Source organism: Somniosus microcephalus, unplaced genomic scaffold, assembly GCF_052327205.1.
Source record: "Somniosus microcephalus isolate GS21.2 unplaced genomic scaffold, FLI_Smic_1.0 unresolved_chr8, whole genome shotgun sequence".
Lineage (NCBI taxonomy): Eukaryota > Metazoa > Chordata > Chondrichthyes > Squaliformes > Somniosidae > Somniosus > Somniosus microcephalus.
Genome location: NW_028225186.1, coordinates 33,023,495 through 33,043,158, shown reverse-complemented (window position 1 = coordinate 33,043,158; position 19,664 = coordinate 33,023,495). Strand labels below are relative to the sequence as shown.

Below are 19,664 nucleotides of genomic sequence, written 5' to 3'. Positions count from 1 at the left end.
AGTTTGACGTCTTGCAGAGTGGTCCGAGGGATAAGGAACTTCAGTTATGTTGAGAGTTTGGGATTGTTTTCCTCCGGCGGTTAAGGGGAAATTTAATAAGAGGCTTTCAAAATTACAAGGGGATTTGATTGAGGTAATAAGGAGAAACGCTTGCCAGTGGCAGGTATGACGGTAACCAGAGGAGACCAATTGAAGATAACAGAATCAGTATGGGGAGAATTGTATTACGCAGCAAGGGCTCATGCCTAATGAATATCTTACTGCTTAGAAATGTTATCACGGCCCAACTCTCTCTCACTAAAGTCTTGCACACGTTGCTAACTTTCAAATGTTGCATTCTTCACACTGGCGTTGAGTTGATTGATAGCCGTGCTGTGATAAGCTAAGTTTGTTAGGGGGGTGCGGCCTGCAAGAAAATACATGGAAGATTGATAATAACCGTGACTGTTCTGACACTGTGAGCTGCAGTTAAATGTGGGAATGCACACGTTTAAATTGTCTCGTTCCAAATATAATTCCCTGCTGACTTTGAAACAGCAGGCATTTACACAGAAGGCAAACAAGTACATTGTGTACCTGTTGAGGCGACAGAAGTGTTGAAATTTCAACGGTTGATCAGCAGCAGGCATTTCTTCGCGCGGGTGAATTGATTGGAGGCATTTCAAACAGCCCCAAAACACACTGTTCCCTGACCGGGAATCGAACCCGGGCCACGGCGGTGAAAGCGCCGAATCCTAACCACTAGGGAAGCTGCAAGAATGCGCTTGCCAGCAAGCAGAGCAACGCAGACTTTCCTCCTTGCTGCTTTGAAATTCAGATCACTTTCACGCCAGACAAACTTTTCGTTCAAGATGACATCTTTTAGACGAGAACACAAAGGACAAGTTCACTAAGCCACAGCACCATTGCGGGAAGGCGTCCATTTGGCATATATTTCCTTCTATGCTTTTCTCAGAGACAGAGGCATACAGTCAGAGAGAAGCCGTCGGGGAATTGAATACTGAACATTATAATATCCAGGACATTGCAGAGGAAATGGTGATGCAGTGCTTGAGACAAAGCATCAAACACACATAAAATACCCGTATGTGTTCTCTTTGTGTGGGGATGTCTCAGATATCCATCTCAGTGTCATGGATTAATGGAGGCTGGCAGCACAGAGGGAGGCCATTCGAACAATCGTGCCCGTGCTGTCCCTTTGAAAGAGCAGTCATGCTTTCTCCCGCTGTTATCTTATTTTCTCTCTCCCTCCTCAGTGCCCCACACAAAAAGAGCACACTCTACTAACGAGGAACTGGTGCAGGGAGTTGTTATACATTTCTTCATATGCCAGTACCTATTTTATAATTATTTTAGTTCATTTTATTCTAATCAACTTTTCCCAGGATCTGTTTAAGGAGCTGCCCAAAGGTTTAAAATTGGGGATGTTAAAAATCCTTCTCGTCGGCGAATTGAACCACGGTCCCCCGCGTGACAGGCAGAGATACTCACCACTATACTAACGAGTAACTGAACGATACTGAATCTGTCAGAGCTAAAATCCTCCTGTGAACAGAGGGACATACAAGCAGAAGGGACAGAAATAAGAATAGAAGAAATAGGAGCAGGAGTGGGCAATTCTTCCCCTCGAGCCTGCCCCGCCATTCAAAAAATTCATGGCTGATCAGATCTTCAACTCAACGCCACTTTCCTGCCCGCTCCCCATAACCCTTGACTCCACTGTAGCTCAAATATATGTCTATCTCCACGTTGAACATATTCAATAACTCCGCCTCCACAGCTCTCTGGGATAGAGGATTCCAAAGTTTCACCACATTCTGAGTGAAGAAATTCCTGCTCATCTCCGTTTTAAATGGCCGACCGGATATCCTGAAGCTTTGCCCCCGAGTTTTAGGTTCCCCCAGGAGGAGAAACATCCTCCCTGCATCTATCCTGTCAAGCACCCTCAGAATCCTATACATAGAGAGACACGGACAAAGAGGGAGACAAAGATAGACATACAGAGCGAGACACTCAGTTTGACGTCTTGCAGAGTGGTCCGAGGGATAAGGAACTTCAGTTATGTTGAGAGTTTGGGATTGTTTTCCTCAGGCGGTGAAGAGGAAATTTAATAAGAGGCTTTCAAAATTACAAGTGGATTTGATTGAGGTAATAAGGAGAAACGCTTGCCAGTGGCAGGTATGACGGTAACCAGAGGAGACCAATTGAAGATAACAGAATCAGTATGGGGAGAATTGTATTACGCAGCAAGGGCTCATGCCTAATGAATATCTTACTGCTTAGAAATGTTATCACGGCCCAACTCTCTCTCACTAAAGTCTTGCACACGTTGCTAACTTTCAAATGTTGAATTCTTCACACTGGCGTTGAGTTGATTGATAGCCGTGCTGTGATAAGCTAAGTTTGTTAGGGGGGTGCGGCCTGCAAGAAAATACATGGAAGATTGATAATAACCGTGACTGTTCTGACACTGTGAGCTGCAGTTAAATGTGGGAATGTACATGTTTAAATTGTCTCGTTCCAAATATAATTTCCTGCTGACTTTGAAACAGCAGGCATTTTACAGAAGGCAAGGAAGTACATTGTGTACCTGTTGAGGCGACAGCAGTGTTGAAATTTCAACGGTTGATCAGCAGCAGGCATTTTTTCGCGCGGGTGCATTGATTGGAGGCATTTCAAACAGCCCCAAAACACACTGTTCCCTGACCGGGAATCGAACCCCGGCCACGGCGGTGAAACCGCCGAATCCTAACCACTAGACCACCAGGGAAGCTGCAAGAATGCGCTTGCCAGCTAGCAGAGCAACGCAGACTTTCCTCCTTGCTGCTTCGAAATTCAGATCACTTTCACGCCAGACAAACTTTTCGTTCAAGATGACATCTTTTAGACGAGAACACAAAGGACAAGTTCACTAAGCCACAGCACCATTGCGGGAAGGCGTCCATTTGGCATATATTTCCTTCTATGCTTTTCTCAGAGACAGAGGCATACAGTCAGAGAGAAGCCGTCGGGGAATTGAATACTGAATATTATAATATCCAGGACATTGTAGAGGAAATGGTGATGCAGTGCTTGAGACAAAGCATCAAACACACATAAAATATCCGTATGTGTTCTCTTTGTGTGGGGATGTCTCAGATATCCATCTCAGTGTCATGGATTCATGGAGGCTGGCAGCACAGAGGGAGGCCATTCGAACAATCGTGCCCGTGCTGTCCCTTTGAAAGAGCAGTCATGCTTTCTCCCGCTGTTATCTTATTTTCTCTCTCCCTCCTCAGTGCCCCACACAAAAAGAGCACACTCTACTAACGAGGAACTGGTGCAGGGAGTTGTTATACATTTCTTCATATGCCAGTACCTATTTTATAATTATTTTAGTTCATTTTATTCTAATCAACTTTTCCCAGGATCTTTTTAAGGAGCTGCCCAAAGGTTTAAAATTGGGGATGTTAAAAATCCACCTCGTCGGCGAATTGAACCCCGGTCCCCCGCGTGACAGGCAGAGATACTCACCACTATACTAACGAGTAACTGAACGATACTGAATCTGTCAGAGCTAAAATCCTCCTGTGAACAGAGGGACATACAAGCAGAAGGGACAGAAATAAGAATAGAAGAAATAGGAGCAGGAGTGGGCAATTCGTCCCCTCGAGCATGCCCCGCCATTCAAAAAATTCATGGCTGATCAGATCTTCAACTCAACACCACTTTCCTGCCCGCTCCCCATAACCCTTGACTCCACTGTAGCTCAAATATATGTCTATCTCCACGTTGAACATATTCAATAACTCCGCCTCCACAGCTCTCTGGGATAGAGGATTCCAAAGTTTCACCACATTCTGAGTGAAGAAATTCCTGCTCATCTCCGTTTTAAATGGCCGACCGGATATCCTGAAGCTTTGCCCCCGAGTTTTAGGTTCCCCCAGGAGGAGAAACATCCTCCCTGCATCTATCCTATCAAGCACCCTCAGAATCCTATACATAGAGAGACACGGACAAAGAGGGAGACAAAGATAGACATACAGAGCGAGACACTCAGTTTGACGTCTTGCAGAGTGGTCCGAGGGATAAGGAACTTCAGTTATGTTGAGAGTTTGGGATTGTTTTCCTCAGGCGGTTAAGAGGAAATTTAATAAGAGGCTTTCAAAATTACAAGTGGATTTGATTGAGGTAATAAGGAGAAACGCTTGCCAGTGGCAGGTATGACGGTAACCAGAGGAGACCAATTGAAGATAACAGAATCAGTATGGGGAGAATTGTATTACGCAGCAAAGGCTCATGCCTAATGAATATCTTACTGCTTAGAAATGTTATCACGGCCCAACTCTCTCTCACTAAAGTCTTGCACACGTTGCTAACTTTCAAATGTTGCATTCTTCACACTGGCGTTGAGTTGATTGATAGCCGTGCTGTGATAAGCTAAGTTTGTTAGGGGGGTGCGGCCTGCAAGAAAATACATGGAAGATTGATAATAACCGTGACTGTTCTGACACTGTGAGCTGCAGTTAAATGTGGGAATGGACACGTTTAAATTGTCTCGTTCCAAATATAATTTCCTGCTGACTTTGAAACAGCAGGCATTTTACAGAAGGCAAGGAAGTACATTGTGTACCTGTTGAGGCGACAGCAGTGTTGAAATTTCAACGGTTGATCAGCAGCAGGCATTTCTTCGCGCGGGTGCATTGATTGGAGGCATTTCAAACAGCCCCAAAACACACTGTTCCCTGACCGGGAATCGAACCCCGGCCACGGCGGTGAAAGCGCCGAATCCTAACCACTAGACCACCAGGGAAGCTGCAAGAATGCGCTTGCCAGCAAGCAGAGCAACGCAGACTTTCCTCCTTGCTGCTTCGAAATTCAGATCACTTTCACGCCAGACAAACTTTTCGTTCAAGATGACATCTTTTAGACGAGAACACAAAGGACAAGTTCACTAAGCCACAGCACCATTGCGGGAAGGCGTCCATTTGGCATATATTTCCTTCTATGCTTTTCTCAGAGACAGAGGCATACAGTCAGAGAGAAGCCGTCGGGGAATTGAATACTGAATATTATAATATCCAGGACATTGTAGAGGAAATGGTGATGCAGTGCTTGAGACAAAGCATCAAACACACATAAAATATCCGTATGTGTTCTCTTTGTGTGGGGATGTCTCAGATATCCATCTCAGTGTCATGGATTCATGGAGGCTGGCAGCACAGAGGGAGGCCATTCGAACAATCGTGCCCGTGCTGTCCCTTTGAAAGAGCAGTCATGCTTTCTCCCGCTGTTATCTTATTTTCTCTCTCCCTCCTCAGTGCCCCACACAAAAAGAGCACACTCTACTAACGAGGAACTGGTGCAGGGAGTTGTTATACATTTCTTCATATGCCAGTACCTATTTTATAATTATTTTAGTTCATTTTATTCTAATCAACTTTTCCCAGGATCTTTTTAAGGAGCTGCCCAAAGGTTTAAAATTGGGGATGTTAAAAATCTTCCTCGTCGGCGAATTGAACCCCGGTCCCCCGCGTGACAGGCAGAGATACTCACCACTATACTAACGAGTAACTGAACGATACTGAATCTGTCAGAGCTAAAATCCTCCTGTGAACAGAGGGACAAACAAGCAGAAGGGACAGAAATAAGAATAGAAGAAATAGGAGCAGGAGTGGGCAATTCGTCCCCTCGAGCCTGCCCCGCCATTCAAAAAATTCATGGCTGATCAGATCTTCAACTCAACGCCACTTTCCTGCCCGCTCCCCATAACCCTTGACTCCACTGTAGCTCAAATATATGTCTATCTCCACGTTGAACATATTCAATAACTCCGCCTCCACAGCTCTCTGGGATAGAGGATTCCAAAGATTCACCACATTCTGAGTGAAGAAATTCCTGCTCATCTCCGTTTTAAATGGCCGACCGGATATCCTGAAGCTTTGCCCCCTAGTTTTAGGTTCCCCCAGGAGGAGAAACATCCTCCCTGCATCTATCCTGTCAAGCACCCTCAGAATCCTATACATAGAGAGACACGGACAAAGAGGGAGACAAAGATAGACATACAGAGCGAGACACTCAGTTTGACGTCTTGCAGAGTGGTCCGAGGGATAAGGAACTTCAGTTATGTTGAGAGTTTGGGATTGTTTTCCTCAGGCGGTTAAGAGGAAATTTAATAAGAGGCTTTCAAAATTACAAGGGGATTTGATTGAGGTAATAAGGAGAAACGCTTGCCAGTGGCAGGTATGACGGTAACCAGAGGAGACCAATTGAAGATAACAGAATCAGTATGGGGAGAATTGTATTACGCAGCAAGGGCTCATGCCTAATGAATATCTTACTGCTTAGAAATGTTATCACGGCCCAACTCTCTCTCACTAAAGTCTTGCACACGTTGCTAACTTTCAAATGTTGCATTCTTCACACTGGCGTTGAGTTGATTGATAGCCGTGCTGTGATAAGCTAAGTTTGTTAGGGGGGTGCGGCCTGCAAGAAAATACATGGAAGATTGATAATAACCGTGACTGTTCTGACACTGTGAGCTGCAGTTAAATGTGGGAATGCACACGTTTAAATTGTCTCGTTCCAAATATAATTCCCTGCTGACTTTGAAACAGCAGGCATTTCACAGAAGGCAAGCAAGTACATTGTGTACCTGTTGAGGCGACAGCAGTGTTGAAATTTCAACGGTTGATCAGCAGCAGGCATTTCTTCGCGCGGGTGAATTGATTGGAGGCATTTCAAACAGCCCCAAAACACACTGTTCTCTGACCGGGAATCGAACCCGGGCCACGGCGGTGAAAGCGCCGAATCCTAACCACTAGACCACCAGGGAAGCTGCAAAAATGCGCTTGCCAGCAAGCAGAGCAACGCAGACTTTCCTCCTTGCTGCTTCGAAATTCAGATCACTTTCACGCCAGACAAACTTTTCGTTCAAGATGACATCTTTTAGACGAGAACACAAAGGACAAGTTCACTAAGCCACAGCACCATTGCGGGAAGGCGTCCATTTGGCATATATTTCCTTCTATGCTTTTCTCAGAGACAGAGGCATACAGTCAGAGAGAAGCCGTCGGGGAATTGAATACTGAATATTATAATATCCAGGACATTGTAGAGGAAATGGTGATGCAGTGCTTGAGACAAAGCATCAAACACACATAAAATATCCGTATGTGTTCTCTTTGTGTGGGGATGTCTCAGATATCCATCTCAGTGTCATGGATTCATGGAGGCTGGCAGCACAGAGGGAGGCCATTCGAACAATCGTGCCCGTGCTGTCCCTTTGAAAGAGCAGTCATGCTTTCTCCCGCTGTTATCTTATTTTCTCTCTCCCTCCTCAGTGCCCCACACAAAAAGAGCACACTCTACTAACGAGGAACTGGTGCAGGGAGTTGTTATACATTTCTTCATATGCCAGTACCTATTTTATAATTATTTTAGTTCAGTTTATTCCAATCAACTTTTCCCAGGATCTTTTTAAGGAGCTGCCCAAAGGTTTAAAATTGGGGATGTTAAAAATCCTCCTCGTCGGCGAATTGAACCCCGGTCCCCCACGTGACAGGCAGAGATACTCACCACTATACTAACGAGTAACTGAACGATACTGAATCTGTCAGAGCTAAAATCCTCCTGTGAACAGAGGGACAAACAAGCAGAAGGGACAGAAATAAGAATAGAAGAAATAGGAGCAGGAGTGGGCAATTCGTCCCCTCGAGCCTGCCCCGCCATTCAAAAAATTCATGGCTGATCAGATCTTCAACTCAACGCCACTTTCCTGCCCGCTCCCCATAACCCTTGACTCCACTGTAGCTCAAATATATGTCTATCTCCACGTTGAACATATTCAATAACTCCGCCTCCACAGCTCTCTGGGATAGAGGATTCCAAAGTTTCACCACATTCTGAGTGAAGAAATTCCTGCTCATCTCCGTTTTAAATGGCCGACCGGATATCCTGAAGCTTTGCCCCCGAGTTTTAGGTTCCCCTAGGAGGAGAAACATCCTCCCTGCATCTATCCTGTCAAGCACCCTCAGAATCCTATACATAGAGAGACACGGACAAAGAGGGAGACAAAGATAGACATACAGAGCGAGACACTCAGTTTGACGTCTTGCAGAGTGGTCCGAGGGATAAGGAACTTCAGTTATGTTGAGAGTTTGGGATTGTTTTCCTCAGGCGGTTAAGAGGAAATTTAATAAGAGGCTTTCAAAATTACAAGTGGATTTGATTGAGGTAATAAGGAGAAACGCTTGCCAGTGGCAGGTATGACGGTAACCAGAGGAGACCAATTGAAGATAACAGAATCAGTATGGGGAGAATTGTATTACGCAGCAAAGGCTCATGCCTAATGAATATCTTACTGCTTAGAAATGTTATCACGGCCCAACTCTCTCCCACGAAAGTCTTGCACACGTTGCTAACTTTCAAATGTTGCATTCTTCACACTGGCGTTGAGTTGATTGATAGCCGTGCTGTGATAAGCTAAGTTTGTTAGGGGGGTGCGGCCTGCTAGAAAATACATGGAAGATTGATAATAACCGTGACTGTTCTGACACTGTGAGCTGCAGTTAAATGTGGGAATGTACACGTTTAAATTGTCTCGTTCCAAATATAATTTCCTGCTGACTTTGAAACAGCAGGCATTTTACAGAAGGCAAGGAAGTACATTGTGTACCTGTTGAGGCGACAGCAGTGTTGAAATTTCAACGGTTGATCAGCAGCAGGCATTTTTTCGCGCGGGTGCATTGATTGGAGGCATTTCAAACAGCCCCAAAACACACTGTTCCCTGACCGGGAATCGAACCCCGGCCACGGCGGTGAAAGCGCCGAATCCTAACCACTAGACCACCAGGGAAGCTGCAAGAATGCGCTTGCCAGCAAGCAGAGCAACGCAGACTTTCCTCCTTGCTGCTTCGAAATTCAGATCACTTTCACGCCAGACAAACTTTTCGTTCAAGATGACATCTTTTAGACGAGAACACAAAGGACAAGTTCACTAAGCCACAGCACCATTGCGGGAAGGCGTCCATTTGGCATATATTTCCTTCTATGCTTTTCTCAGAGACAGAGGCATACAGTCAGAGAGAAGCCGTCGGGGAATTGAATACTGAATATTATAATATCCAGGACATTGTAGAGGAAATGGTGATGCAGTGCTTGAGACAAAGCATCAAACACACATAAAATATCCGTATGTGTTCTCTTTGTGTGGGGATGTCTCAGATATCCATCTCAGTGTCATGGATTCATGGAGGCTGGCAGCACAGAGGGAGGCCATTCGGCCAATCGTGCCCGTGCTGTCTCTTTGAAAGAGCAGTCATGCTTTCTCCCGCTGTTATCTTATTTTCTCTCTCCCTCCTCAGTGCCCCACACAAAAAGAGCACACTCTACTAACGAGGAACTGGTGCAGGGAGTTGTTATACATTTCTTCATATGCCAGTACCTATTTTATAATTATTTTAGTTCATTTTATTCCAATCAACTTTTCCCAGGATCTTTTTAAGGAGCTGCCCAAAGGTTTAAAATTGGGGATGTTAAAAATCCTCCTCGTCGGCGAATTGAACCCCGGTCCCTCGCGTGACAGGCAGAGATACTCACCACTATACTAACGAGTAACTGAACGATACTGAATCTGTCAGAGCTAAAATCCTCCTGTGAACAGAGGGACAAACAAGCAGAAGGGACAGAAATAAGAATAGAAGAAATAGGAGCAGGAGTGGGCAATTCGTCCCCTCGAGCCTGCCCCGCCATTCAAAAAATTCATGGCTGATCAGATCTTCAACTCAACGCCACTTTCCTGCCCGCTCCCCATAACCCTTGACTCCACTGTAGCTCAAATATATGTCTATCTCCACGTTGAACATATTCAATAACTCCGCCTCCACAGCTCTCTGGGATAGAGGATTCCAAAGATTCACCACATTCTGAGTGAAGAAATTCCTGCTCATCTCCGTTTTAAATGGCCGACCGGATATCCTGAAGCTTTGCCCCCTAGTTTTAGGTTCCCCCAGGAGGAGAAACATCCTCCCTGCATCTATCCTGTCAAGCACCCTCAGAATCCTATACATAGAGAGACACGGACAAAGAGGGAGACAAAGATAGACATACAGAGCGAGACACTCAGTTTGACGTCTTGCAGAGTGGTCCGAGGGATAAGGAACTTCAGTTATGTTGAGAGTTTGGGATTGTTTTCCTCAGGCGGTTAAGAGGAAATTTAATAAGAGGCTTTCAAAATTACAAGGGGATTTGATTGAGGTAATAAGGAGAAACGCTTGCCAGTGGCAGGTATGACGGTAACCAGAGGAGACCAATTGAAGATAACAGAATCAGTATGGGGAGAATTGTATTACGCAGCAAGGGCTCATGCCTAATGAATATCTTACTGCTTAGAAATGTTATCACGGCCCAACTCTCTCTCACTAAAGTCTTGCACACGTTGCTAACTTTCAAATGTTGCATTCTTCACACTGGCGTTGAGTTGATTGATAGCCGTGCTGTGATAAGCTAAGTTTGTTAGGGGGGTGCGGCCTGCAAGAAAATACATGGAAGATTGATAATAACCGTGACTGTTCTGACACTGTGAGCTGCAGTTAAATGTGGGAATGCACACGTTTAAATTGTCTCGTTCCAAATATAATTCCCTGCTGACTTTGAAACAGCAGGCATTTCACAGAAGGCAAGCAAGTACATTGTGTACCTGTTGAGGCGACAGCAGTGTTGAAATTTCAACGGTTGATCAGCAGCAGGCATTGCTTCGCGCGGGTGCATTGATTGGAGGCATTTCAAACAGCCCCAAAACACACTGTTCCCTGACCGGGAATCGAACCCGGGCCACGGCGGTGAAAGCGCCGAATCCTAACCACTAGACCACCAGGGAAGCTGCAAAAATGCGCTTGCCAGCAAGCAGAGCAACGCAGACTTTCCTCCTTGCTGCTTTGAAATTCAGATCACTTTCACGCCAGACAAACTTTTCGTTCAAGATGACATCTTTTAGACGAGAACACAAAGGACAAGTTCACTAAGCCACAGCACCATTGCGGGAAGGCGTCCATTTGGCATTTATTTCCTTCTATGCTTTTCTCAGAGACAGAGGCATACAGTCAGAGAGAAGCCGTCGGGGAATTGAATACTGAACATTATAATATCCAGGACATTGTAGAGGAAATGGTGATGCAGTGCTTGAGACAAAGCATCAAACACACATAAAATACCCGTATGTGTTCTCTTTGTGTGGGGATGTCTCAGATATCCATCTCAGTGTCATGGATTCATGGAGGCTGGCAGCACAGAGTGGGGCCATTCAAACAATCGTGCCCGTGCTGTCCCTTTGAAAGAGCAGTCATGCTTTCTCCCGCTGTTATCTTATTTTCTCTCTCCCTCCTCAGTGCCCCACACAAAAAGAGCACACTCTACTAACGAGGAACTGGTGCAGGGAGTTGTTATACATTACTTCATATGCCAGTACATATTTTATAATTATTTTAGTTCATTTTATTCTAATCAACTTTTCCCAGCATCATTTTAAGGAGCTGCCCAAAGGTTTAAAATTGGAGATGTTGAAAATCCCTCCTCGTCGGCAAATTGAACCCCGGTCCCCCGCGTGACAGGCAGAAATACTCACCACTATAATAACGAGTAACTGAACGATACTGAATCTGTCAGAGCTAAAATCCTCCTGTGAACAGAGGGACAAACAAGCAGAAGGGACAGAAATAAGAACAGAAGAAATAGGAGCAGGAGTGGGCAATTCGTCCCCTCGAGCCTGCCCCGCCATTCAAAAAATTCATGGCTGATCAGATCTTCAACTCAACGCCACTTTCCTGCCCGCTCCCCATAACCCTTGACTCCACTGTAGCTCAAATATATGTCTATCTCCACGTTGAACATATTCAATAACTCCGCCTCCACAGCTCTCTGGGATAGAGGTTTCCAAAGATTCACCATATTCTGAGTGAAGAAATTCCTGCTCATCTCCGTTTTAAATGGCCGACCGGATATCCTGAAGCTTTGCCCCCTAGTTTTAGGTTCCCCCAGCAGGAGAAACATCCTCCCTGCATCTATCCTGTCAAGCACCCTCAGAATCCTATACATAGAGAGACTCGGACAAAGAGGGAGACAAAGATAGACATACAGACCGAGACACTCAGTTTGAGGTCTTACAGAGTGGTCCGAGGGATAAGGAACTTCAGTTATGTTGAGAGTTTGGGATTGTTTTCCTCAGGCGGTTAAGAGGAAATTTAATAAGAGGCTTTCAAAATTACAAGGGGATTTGATTGAGGTAATAAGGAGAAACGCTTGCCAGTGGCAGGTATGACGGTAACCAGAGGAGACCAATTGAAGAAACAGAATCAGTATGGGGAGAATTGTATTACGCAGCAAGGGCTCATGCCTAATGAATATCTTACTGCTTAGAAATGTTATCACGGCCCAACTGTCTCTCACTAAAGTCTTGCACACGTTGCTAACTTTCAAATGTTGCATTCTTCACACTGGCGTTGAGTTGATTGATAGCCGTGCAGTGATAAGCTAAGTTTGTTAGGGGGGTGCGGCCTACAAGAAAATACATGGAAGATTGATAATAACCGTGACTGTTCTGACACTGTGAGCTGCAGTTAAATGTGGGAATGTACACGTTTAAATTGTCTCGTTCCAAATATAAATTCCTGCTGACTTTGAAACAGCAGGCATTTCACAGAAGGCAAACAAGTACATTGTGTACCTGTTGAGGCGACAGCAGTGTTGAAATTTCAACGGTTGATCAGCAGCAGGCATTTCTTCGCGCGGGTGCATTGATTGGAGGCATTTCAAACAGCCCCAAAACACACTGTTCCCTGACCGGGAATCGAACCCCGGCCACGGCGGTGAAAGCGCCGAATCCTAACCACTAGACCACCAGGGAAGCTGCAAGAATGTGCTTGCCAGCAAGCAGAGCAACGCAGACTTTCCTCCTTGCTGCTTCGAAATTCAGATCACTTTCACGCCAGACAAACTTTTCGTTCAAGATGACATCTTTTAGACGAGAACACAAAGGACAAGTTCACTAAGCCACAGCACCATTGCGGGAAGGCGTCCATTTGGCATATATTTCCTTCTATGCTTTTCTCAGAGACAGAGGCATACAGTCAGAGAGAAGCCGTCGGGGAATTGAATACTGAACATTATATTATCCAGGACATTGTAGAGGAAATGGTGATGCAGTGCTTGAGACAAAGCATCAAACACACATAAAATACCCGTATGTGTTCTCTTTGTGTGGGGATTTCTCAGATATCCATCTCAGTGTCATGGATTCATGGTGGCTGGCAGCACAGAGGGAGGCCATTCGAACAATCGTGCCCGTGCTGTCCCTTTGAAAGAGCAGTCATGCTTTCTCCCGCTGTTATCTTATTTTCTCTCTCCCTCGTCAGTGCCCCACACAAAAAGAGCACACTCTACTAACGAGGAACTGGTGCAGGGAGTTGTTATACATTTCTTCATATGCCAGTACATATTTTATAATTATTTTAGTTCATTTTATTCTAATCAACTTTTCCCAGGATCATTTTAAGGAGCTGCCATAAGGTTTAAAATTGGGGATGTTAAAAATCCTCCTCGTCGGCGAATTGAACCCCGGTCCCCCGCGTGACAGGCAGAGATACTCACCACTATACTAACGAGTAACTGAACGATACTGAATCTGTCAGAGCTAAAATCCTCCTGTGAACAGATGGACAAACAAGCAGAAGGGACAGAAATAAGAATAGAAGAAATAGGAGCAGGAGTGGGCAATTCGTCCCCTCGAGCCTGCCCCGCCATTCAAAAAATTCATGGCTGATCAGATCTTCAACTCAACGCCACTTTCCTGCCCGCTCCCCATAACCCTTGACTCCACTGTAGCTCAAATATATGTCTATCTCCACGTTGAACATATTCAATAACTCCGCCTCCACAGCTCTCTGGGATAGAGGATTCCAAAGATTCACCACATTCTGAGTGAAGAAATTCCTGCTCATCTCCGTTTTAAATGGCCGACCGGATATCCTGAAGCTTTGCCCCCTAGTTCTGGTTCCCCCAGGAGGAGAAACATCCTCCCTGCATCTATCCTGTCAAGCTCCCTCAGAATCCTATACAGAGAGAGACACGGACAAAGAGGGAGACAAAGATAGACATACAGAGCGAGACACTCAGTTTGACGTCTTGCAGAGTGGTCCGAGGGATAAGGAACTTCAGTTATGTTGAGAGTTTGGGATTGCTTTCCTCAGGCGGTTAAGAGGAAATTTAATAAGAGGCTTTCAAAATTACAAGGGGATTTGATTGAGGTAATAAGGAGAAACGCTTGCCAGTGGCAGGTATGACGGTAACCAGAGGAGACCAATTGAAGATAACAGAATCAGTATGGGGAGAATTGTATTACGCAGCAAAGGCTCATGCCTAATGAATATCTTACTGCTTAGAAATGTTATCACGGCCCAACTGTCTCTCACTAAAGTCTTGCACACGTTGCTAACTTTCAAATGTTGCATTCTTCACACTGGCGTTGAGTTGATTGATAGCCGTGCTGTGATAAGCTAAGTTTGTTAGGGGGGTGCGGCCTGCAAGAAAATACATGGAAGATTGATAATAACCGTGACTGTTCTGACACTGTGAGCTGCAGTTAAATGTGGGAATGTACACGTTTAAATTGTCTCGTTCCAAATATAATTTCCTGCTGACTTTGAAACAGCAGGCATTTTACAGAAGGCAAGGAAGTACATTGTGTACCTGTTGAGGCAACAGCAGTGTTGAAATTTCAACGGTTGATCAGGAGCAGGCATTGCTTCGCGCGGGTGCATTGATTGGAGGCATTTCAAACAGCTACAAAACACAGTGTTTTCTGACCGGGAATCGACGCCGGGCCGCGGGGGTGAAAGCGTTGAATCTTAAGCAATAGACCACCAGCTAAGCTGCAGGAAGCTTCTTGACTGCAAACAGAGCAACGCAGACTTTCTTCCTTGCTGCTTTGAAATCGTGCCTTTGCTGTCTTTTTGAAAGAGCAGTCGTGTTTACTCCCGCTGTTATTTTATTTTCTCTGTGCTCTCTCCCTCTTCACGCAAAAGGCAAACAGAAGGAGAATACAATACTAACGAGGAAATGGTGCAGTGTGTTGCTATACAGTATATATTTTAAAATTATTTTAGTTCATTTTGTTCTGTTCAACTTTCCCCAGGGACATTTTAAGGAGCTGCCCAAAGGTTTAAAGTTGTGGATGTTAAAAATCCTCCCCGTCGGGCAATTCAACCCCGGTCTCCCGCGTAACAGGCGGGGCTACTCACCACCATACTAACGGGGAACTGAAAGATGCAGAATCTGTCAGAGCAATAATCGAACTGTGAACAGAGGGACAAAGAGGCAGACGGGACAGAAATAACAATAAGAACAGAAGAAATAGGAGCAGGAGTGGGCCATTCGGCCCCTCGAGCCTGCCCCGCCATTCAATAAGATCATGGCTGATCAGATCATCCGCTCAACGCCCGCTCCCCATAACCATTGTCTCACTCAACATTGGCTAACAAGGGAAATTAAGGATAGCATAAGTTCCAAGGAGAGGACATATAAACTGGCCAGAAAATGCAGCAAACCTGACGATTGGGGCAGTTTACCAGACTGATACCTGGGATGGCAGGATTGACGTATGACGAGAGATTGGTTCGATTGGCCTTTTACTCGCTGAAGTTTAGAAGAATGAGAGGGAATCTCATTGAAACTTATAAAATTCTAACAGGACTAGACAGACTAGATGCAGGAAATATGTTCCAGATGGCCAGGGAGTCCAGAACCAGGGGACACAGTCTAAGGATAAGGGGTAAGAATTCGCTACACTGGAAAACAGTGGAGGCTAATTCTTTAAATATATTCAAGAAGGAGTTAGATATATTTCTTTAGGCTTGAGGGATCAAGTCATATGGGGAGAAGGCAGGGGCAGCGTACTGAATTCGGATGATCAGCCATGATCTCATTGAATGGCAGAGCATCCTCGAGGGGCTGAATGGCCTGCTCCTGCTCCCTTCTTCTATGTTTCTATTTTTAGGATTCAGCAAAGGAGGACAAAGGTATTAATTAAGAGGGGGAATATAGTGTATGAGAGTAATCTACTAGGGAACATAAAAACTGACTCTGAAAGCTTCTATAGATATGTGAAGAGAAAAAGATTGGTAAAGTCAAGCGCAGCTACCTTGCAGTCAGAATCAGGGGAATTTATAATGGGGAGCAAAGACATGGCAGAACAATTAAATACATACTTTGGTTCTGTCTTCACAAAGGAGGACACAAATAAACTCCCAGAGATGTCATGGAACATAGGGTTTAATGGAAGGGAGGAACTGAATGAAATCAGTATATGTAGGGAAATGGTGTTAGGGAAATTGACGGGATTGAGGGCTGATAAAACACCAGGGCCTAATAATCTACATCCTAGGGAACTTAAGGAATTGGCCCTCGAAATAGTCGATGCAATCAATGCTAGTCAGCTTTCAAAATTCAATACATTCTGGAACATGGATTGGAGGGTAGCTAGTGTAACCCCACTATTTAATAAAGGTGGTAGAGAAAAAACAGGGAATTATAGACTGGTAAGCATAACATCGGTAGTGGTGAAAATGCTAGAGCTCATTATAAAAGCTGTAAAAGCACAGCACTTGGAAAACAGTGACAGGATCGGACAAAGTCAAAAGCAAAATATTGCAGATGCTGGAAATCCGAAATAACAACAGGAAATGCTGGAAAAACTCAGCAGGCCAGGCAACATCCGTGGAGAGAAAATAGAGTCAACGTTTCCGGTCTATTTTCAACGTTGACTCTATTTTCTCTCCACGGATGTTGACTGGTCTGCTGAGATTTTCCAGCATTTTCTGTTGTTATTTCGGACAAAGTCAACATGGATTTACAGCAGGTAAATCGTGCTTGACTAATCTACTGGAATTTTTTGAGGATGTAACTGGTATAATAGAAAATGGAGAACCAGTGGATGTGGTTTATTTGGACTTTCAGAAGGCTTTCGATAAGGCCCCGCATAATGGACTAGCGTGCAAAGTTAAAGCAAATGAGATTGGGGGAAAGCTACTGACTTGGATAGAAAACTGGTTGGCAGGCAGAAAGTAAAGAGTTGGAATAAACGGGTCTTTTTCTGAGTGGAAGGCAGTGACTAGTGGGGTACCACAGGGATCGGTGCTAGGACACCAGTTATTCACAGTATATACTAATGATCTAGACGAGGGAACTCGATGTAATATCACCAAGTTTGCTGACAACACAAAGCTGGGTGGGCGTGGACGATTTGGACAGGTTGAGCGATTGGGCAGATGCATGGCAGATGCAGTATAATGTGGATAAATGCAAGGTTATCCACTTTGGTGGCAAAAAAAGGAAGGCAGATTATTAATTGTACGGCAATAGATTGGGATAAGGGGAAGTGGAACGAGACGTGGGTGTCCTTGTGCACCAGTCGCTGAAGGTAAGCATGCAGCTGCAGCGGGTGCTTAAGAAGGCAAATGGTATGCTGGCCTTCATAGCGAGAGGGTTCGAGTACAGGAGCAAGGATGTGTTAATACAGTTCTACAGGGCCTTGGTGAAACCACACCTTGAGTATTGTGTGCAGTTTTGGTCACCTTACCTGACGAAGGATGATCTTGACATGGAGGGAGTGCAGCGAAGATTCACCAGACTGATACCTGGAATGGCAGGAATGATGTATGAAGAGAGATTGGGTCGATTAGGCTTACATTCGCTGGAGTTTAGAAGAATGAGAGGGGATCTCATTGAAATTTATAACATTCTAACAGGACTAGACAGTCTAGATGCAGGAAGGCTGTTCCCAATGGTGGGGGAGTCCTGAACCAGGGGACACTGTCTAAGGATAAGGGGTAAGCCATTTAGGACTGAGATGAGGAGGAATTGCTTCACCCAGAGTGGTGAACCTGTGGAATTCTCTACCACAGAAGACAGTTGAGGCCAATTCATTAAATACATTCAAGAAGGCGTGAGAAATATTTCTTAAGGATAAGTGGATCAAGGGATATGGGGAGAAAGCAGGGACAGGGTACCGAATGTGGATGATCAACCATGACCGCATTGAATGGTGAAGCAGGCTCGAGGGGCCGAATGGACTAATCCTGCTCCTATCTTCTATGTTTCTATGCAGCTCAAATATGTGTCAATCTCCGCCTTGAATATATTCAATGACTCCGCCTCCACAGCTCTCTGGGGTAGAGAATTCCAAAGATTCACGTCCCTCTGAGAGAAGAAATTCCTCCGTTTTAAATGGGCGACCCCTTATCCTGAATCTTTGCCCCCTAGTTCTAGATTCACCCAAGAGGGGAAACATGCTCCCTGCATCTAACCTGTCAATCCCCCTCATAAACGTTTTCAGAGACAAAGAGGAGCACAGAGACAAAGATAGAGAGAGAAACACAGAGCGAGAGCCTGGGTTTCACGTCTCACAGAGTGGTCCGAGGGATGAAGGACTTCAGTTATGTTGAGAGACTGGAGAAGCTGAGATTGCTTTCCTCAGAAGTTAAAGAGGAAACTTAATAGAGTTTTTCATAATTGCGAGGGGCATTAAAAGAGTCAATAAGGAGAAACCGTTTGCAGTGGCAGGAGGGTCGGTAACCAAAGGACATAACCGGCAAAAGGCCCAGAGGGGAGATGAGAAGAAATTTCTTACGCAGCAAGGGCTCAGGCCTAATGAATATCTTAATGCTCAGGATAAGTTGTCACTATCCACGGCCCAGGCACTCTCTCGTTCCAGTATTGCACACGTTGCTAAGCTTCAAGCGTTGACATTTTCACACTGGCAATGAATTGATTGATAGCCGCGCTGCGATCAGCTAAGTTTGTTAGGGAGATGCAGTTTACGAAGATGCCTGGAAGACTAATGATGTGCTGACTGTTCTGACACTGTGAGCTGCAGTTAAATGTGGGCATGTAAACATTTAAAGTGTCTAGTTCCAAATGTAATTTCCTGCTGACTGCAGGCATTTTACAGAAGTGTATATTGTACCTCAGTACCGAATGATGCGCTGCTGATTGTTGAGGCAGTCGCAGCGATGTGGAAAGTTGAAAGTTTGATCAGGAGCGAGCATTGCTTCGTGCGGGTGCGCAGAAGGCGACCATTCAGCACAGCTAACATGTGAACGTGTCACGTTCGAGAACGAGTGTAAACATTTGGAATCATTAAATCATGATCAATTAACTAGTAAAAAAAATGGAAAAATTCTCATTCGTGGTTCAATGTTTAAAGCCTTGTTACATTTGTTGATTCTCTGTGCAGTTTTCTACACACTCAAACTCTGCAGTGTCTCTCACTCCCTGCCCATTCCAGCCCTGACTGTGCAGAAAGTCTCACTCATAGCTGCACATTCCAGCTGCTTGCAGTTGATTTGTGAAAGTTTATTAAAAGACCCTGCAGCGTTGCCTCGGTTCACAACAGTAGATCTAGGCAGCGTTTCTGCAAACTACGAGCCATGTTCTCCAGAATTTCAAGGTGTATAATGAAATGAAGCATTAAAATGCCTTTCATTAACCGCAGGTATTCAGCCAATTTTCTGATCGCAAAGCGCTTTCGTCCTTGTCAATATTTATTGTCGATTTCCTGGTGTTTCCCAATTCTGTCTGTCTCTCTGGCTCTGTTTATTCTGGGAGTGGCTAACTGCGGGATGATTTTGTACGAA

The 19,664-nt window shown here is 45.0% G+C and overlaps 2 non-coding genes across 2 annotated transcripts; both read right to left on the bottom strand.

The window, feature by feature from the left end:
- Positions 1-6,742: 6,742 nt before the first annotated feature.
- On the bottom strand, positions 6,743-6,814 carry trnae-uuc (transfer RNA glutamic acid (anticodon UUC)). Its single transcript has one exon. It is a non-coding gene; the product is annotated as a tRNA-Glu (tRNA).
- Positions 6,815-10,786: 3,972 nt separating this feature from the next.
- Positions 10,787-10,858, bottom strand: trnae-uuc (transfer RNA glutamic acid (anticodon UUC)). The gene has a single exon. It is a non-coding gene; the product is annotated as a tRNA-Glu (tRNA).
- Between the last annotated feature and the right edge of the window lie 8,806 nt (positions 10,859-19,664).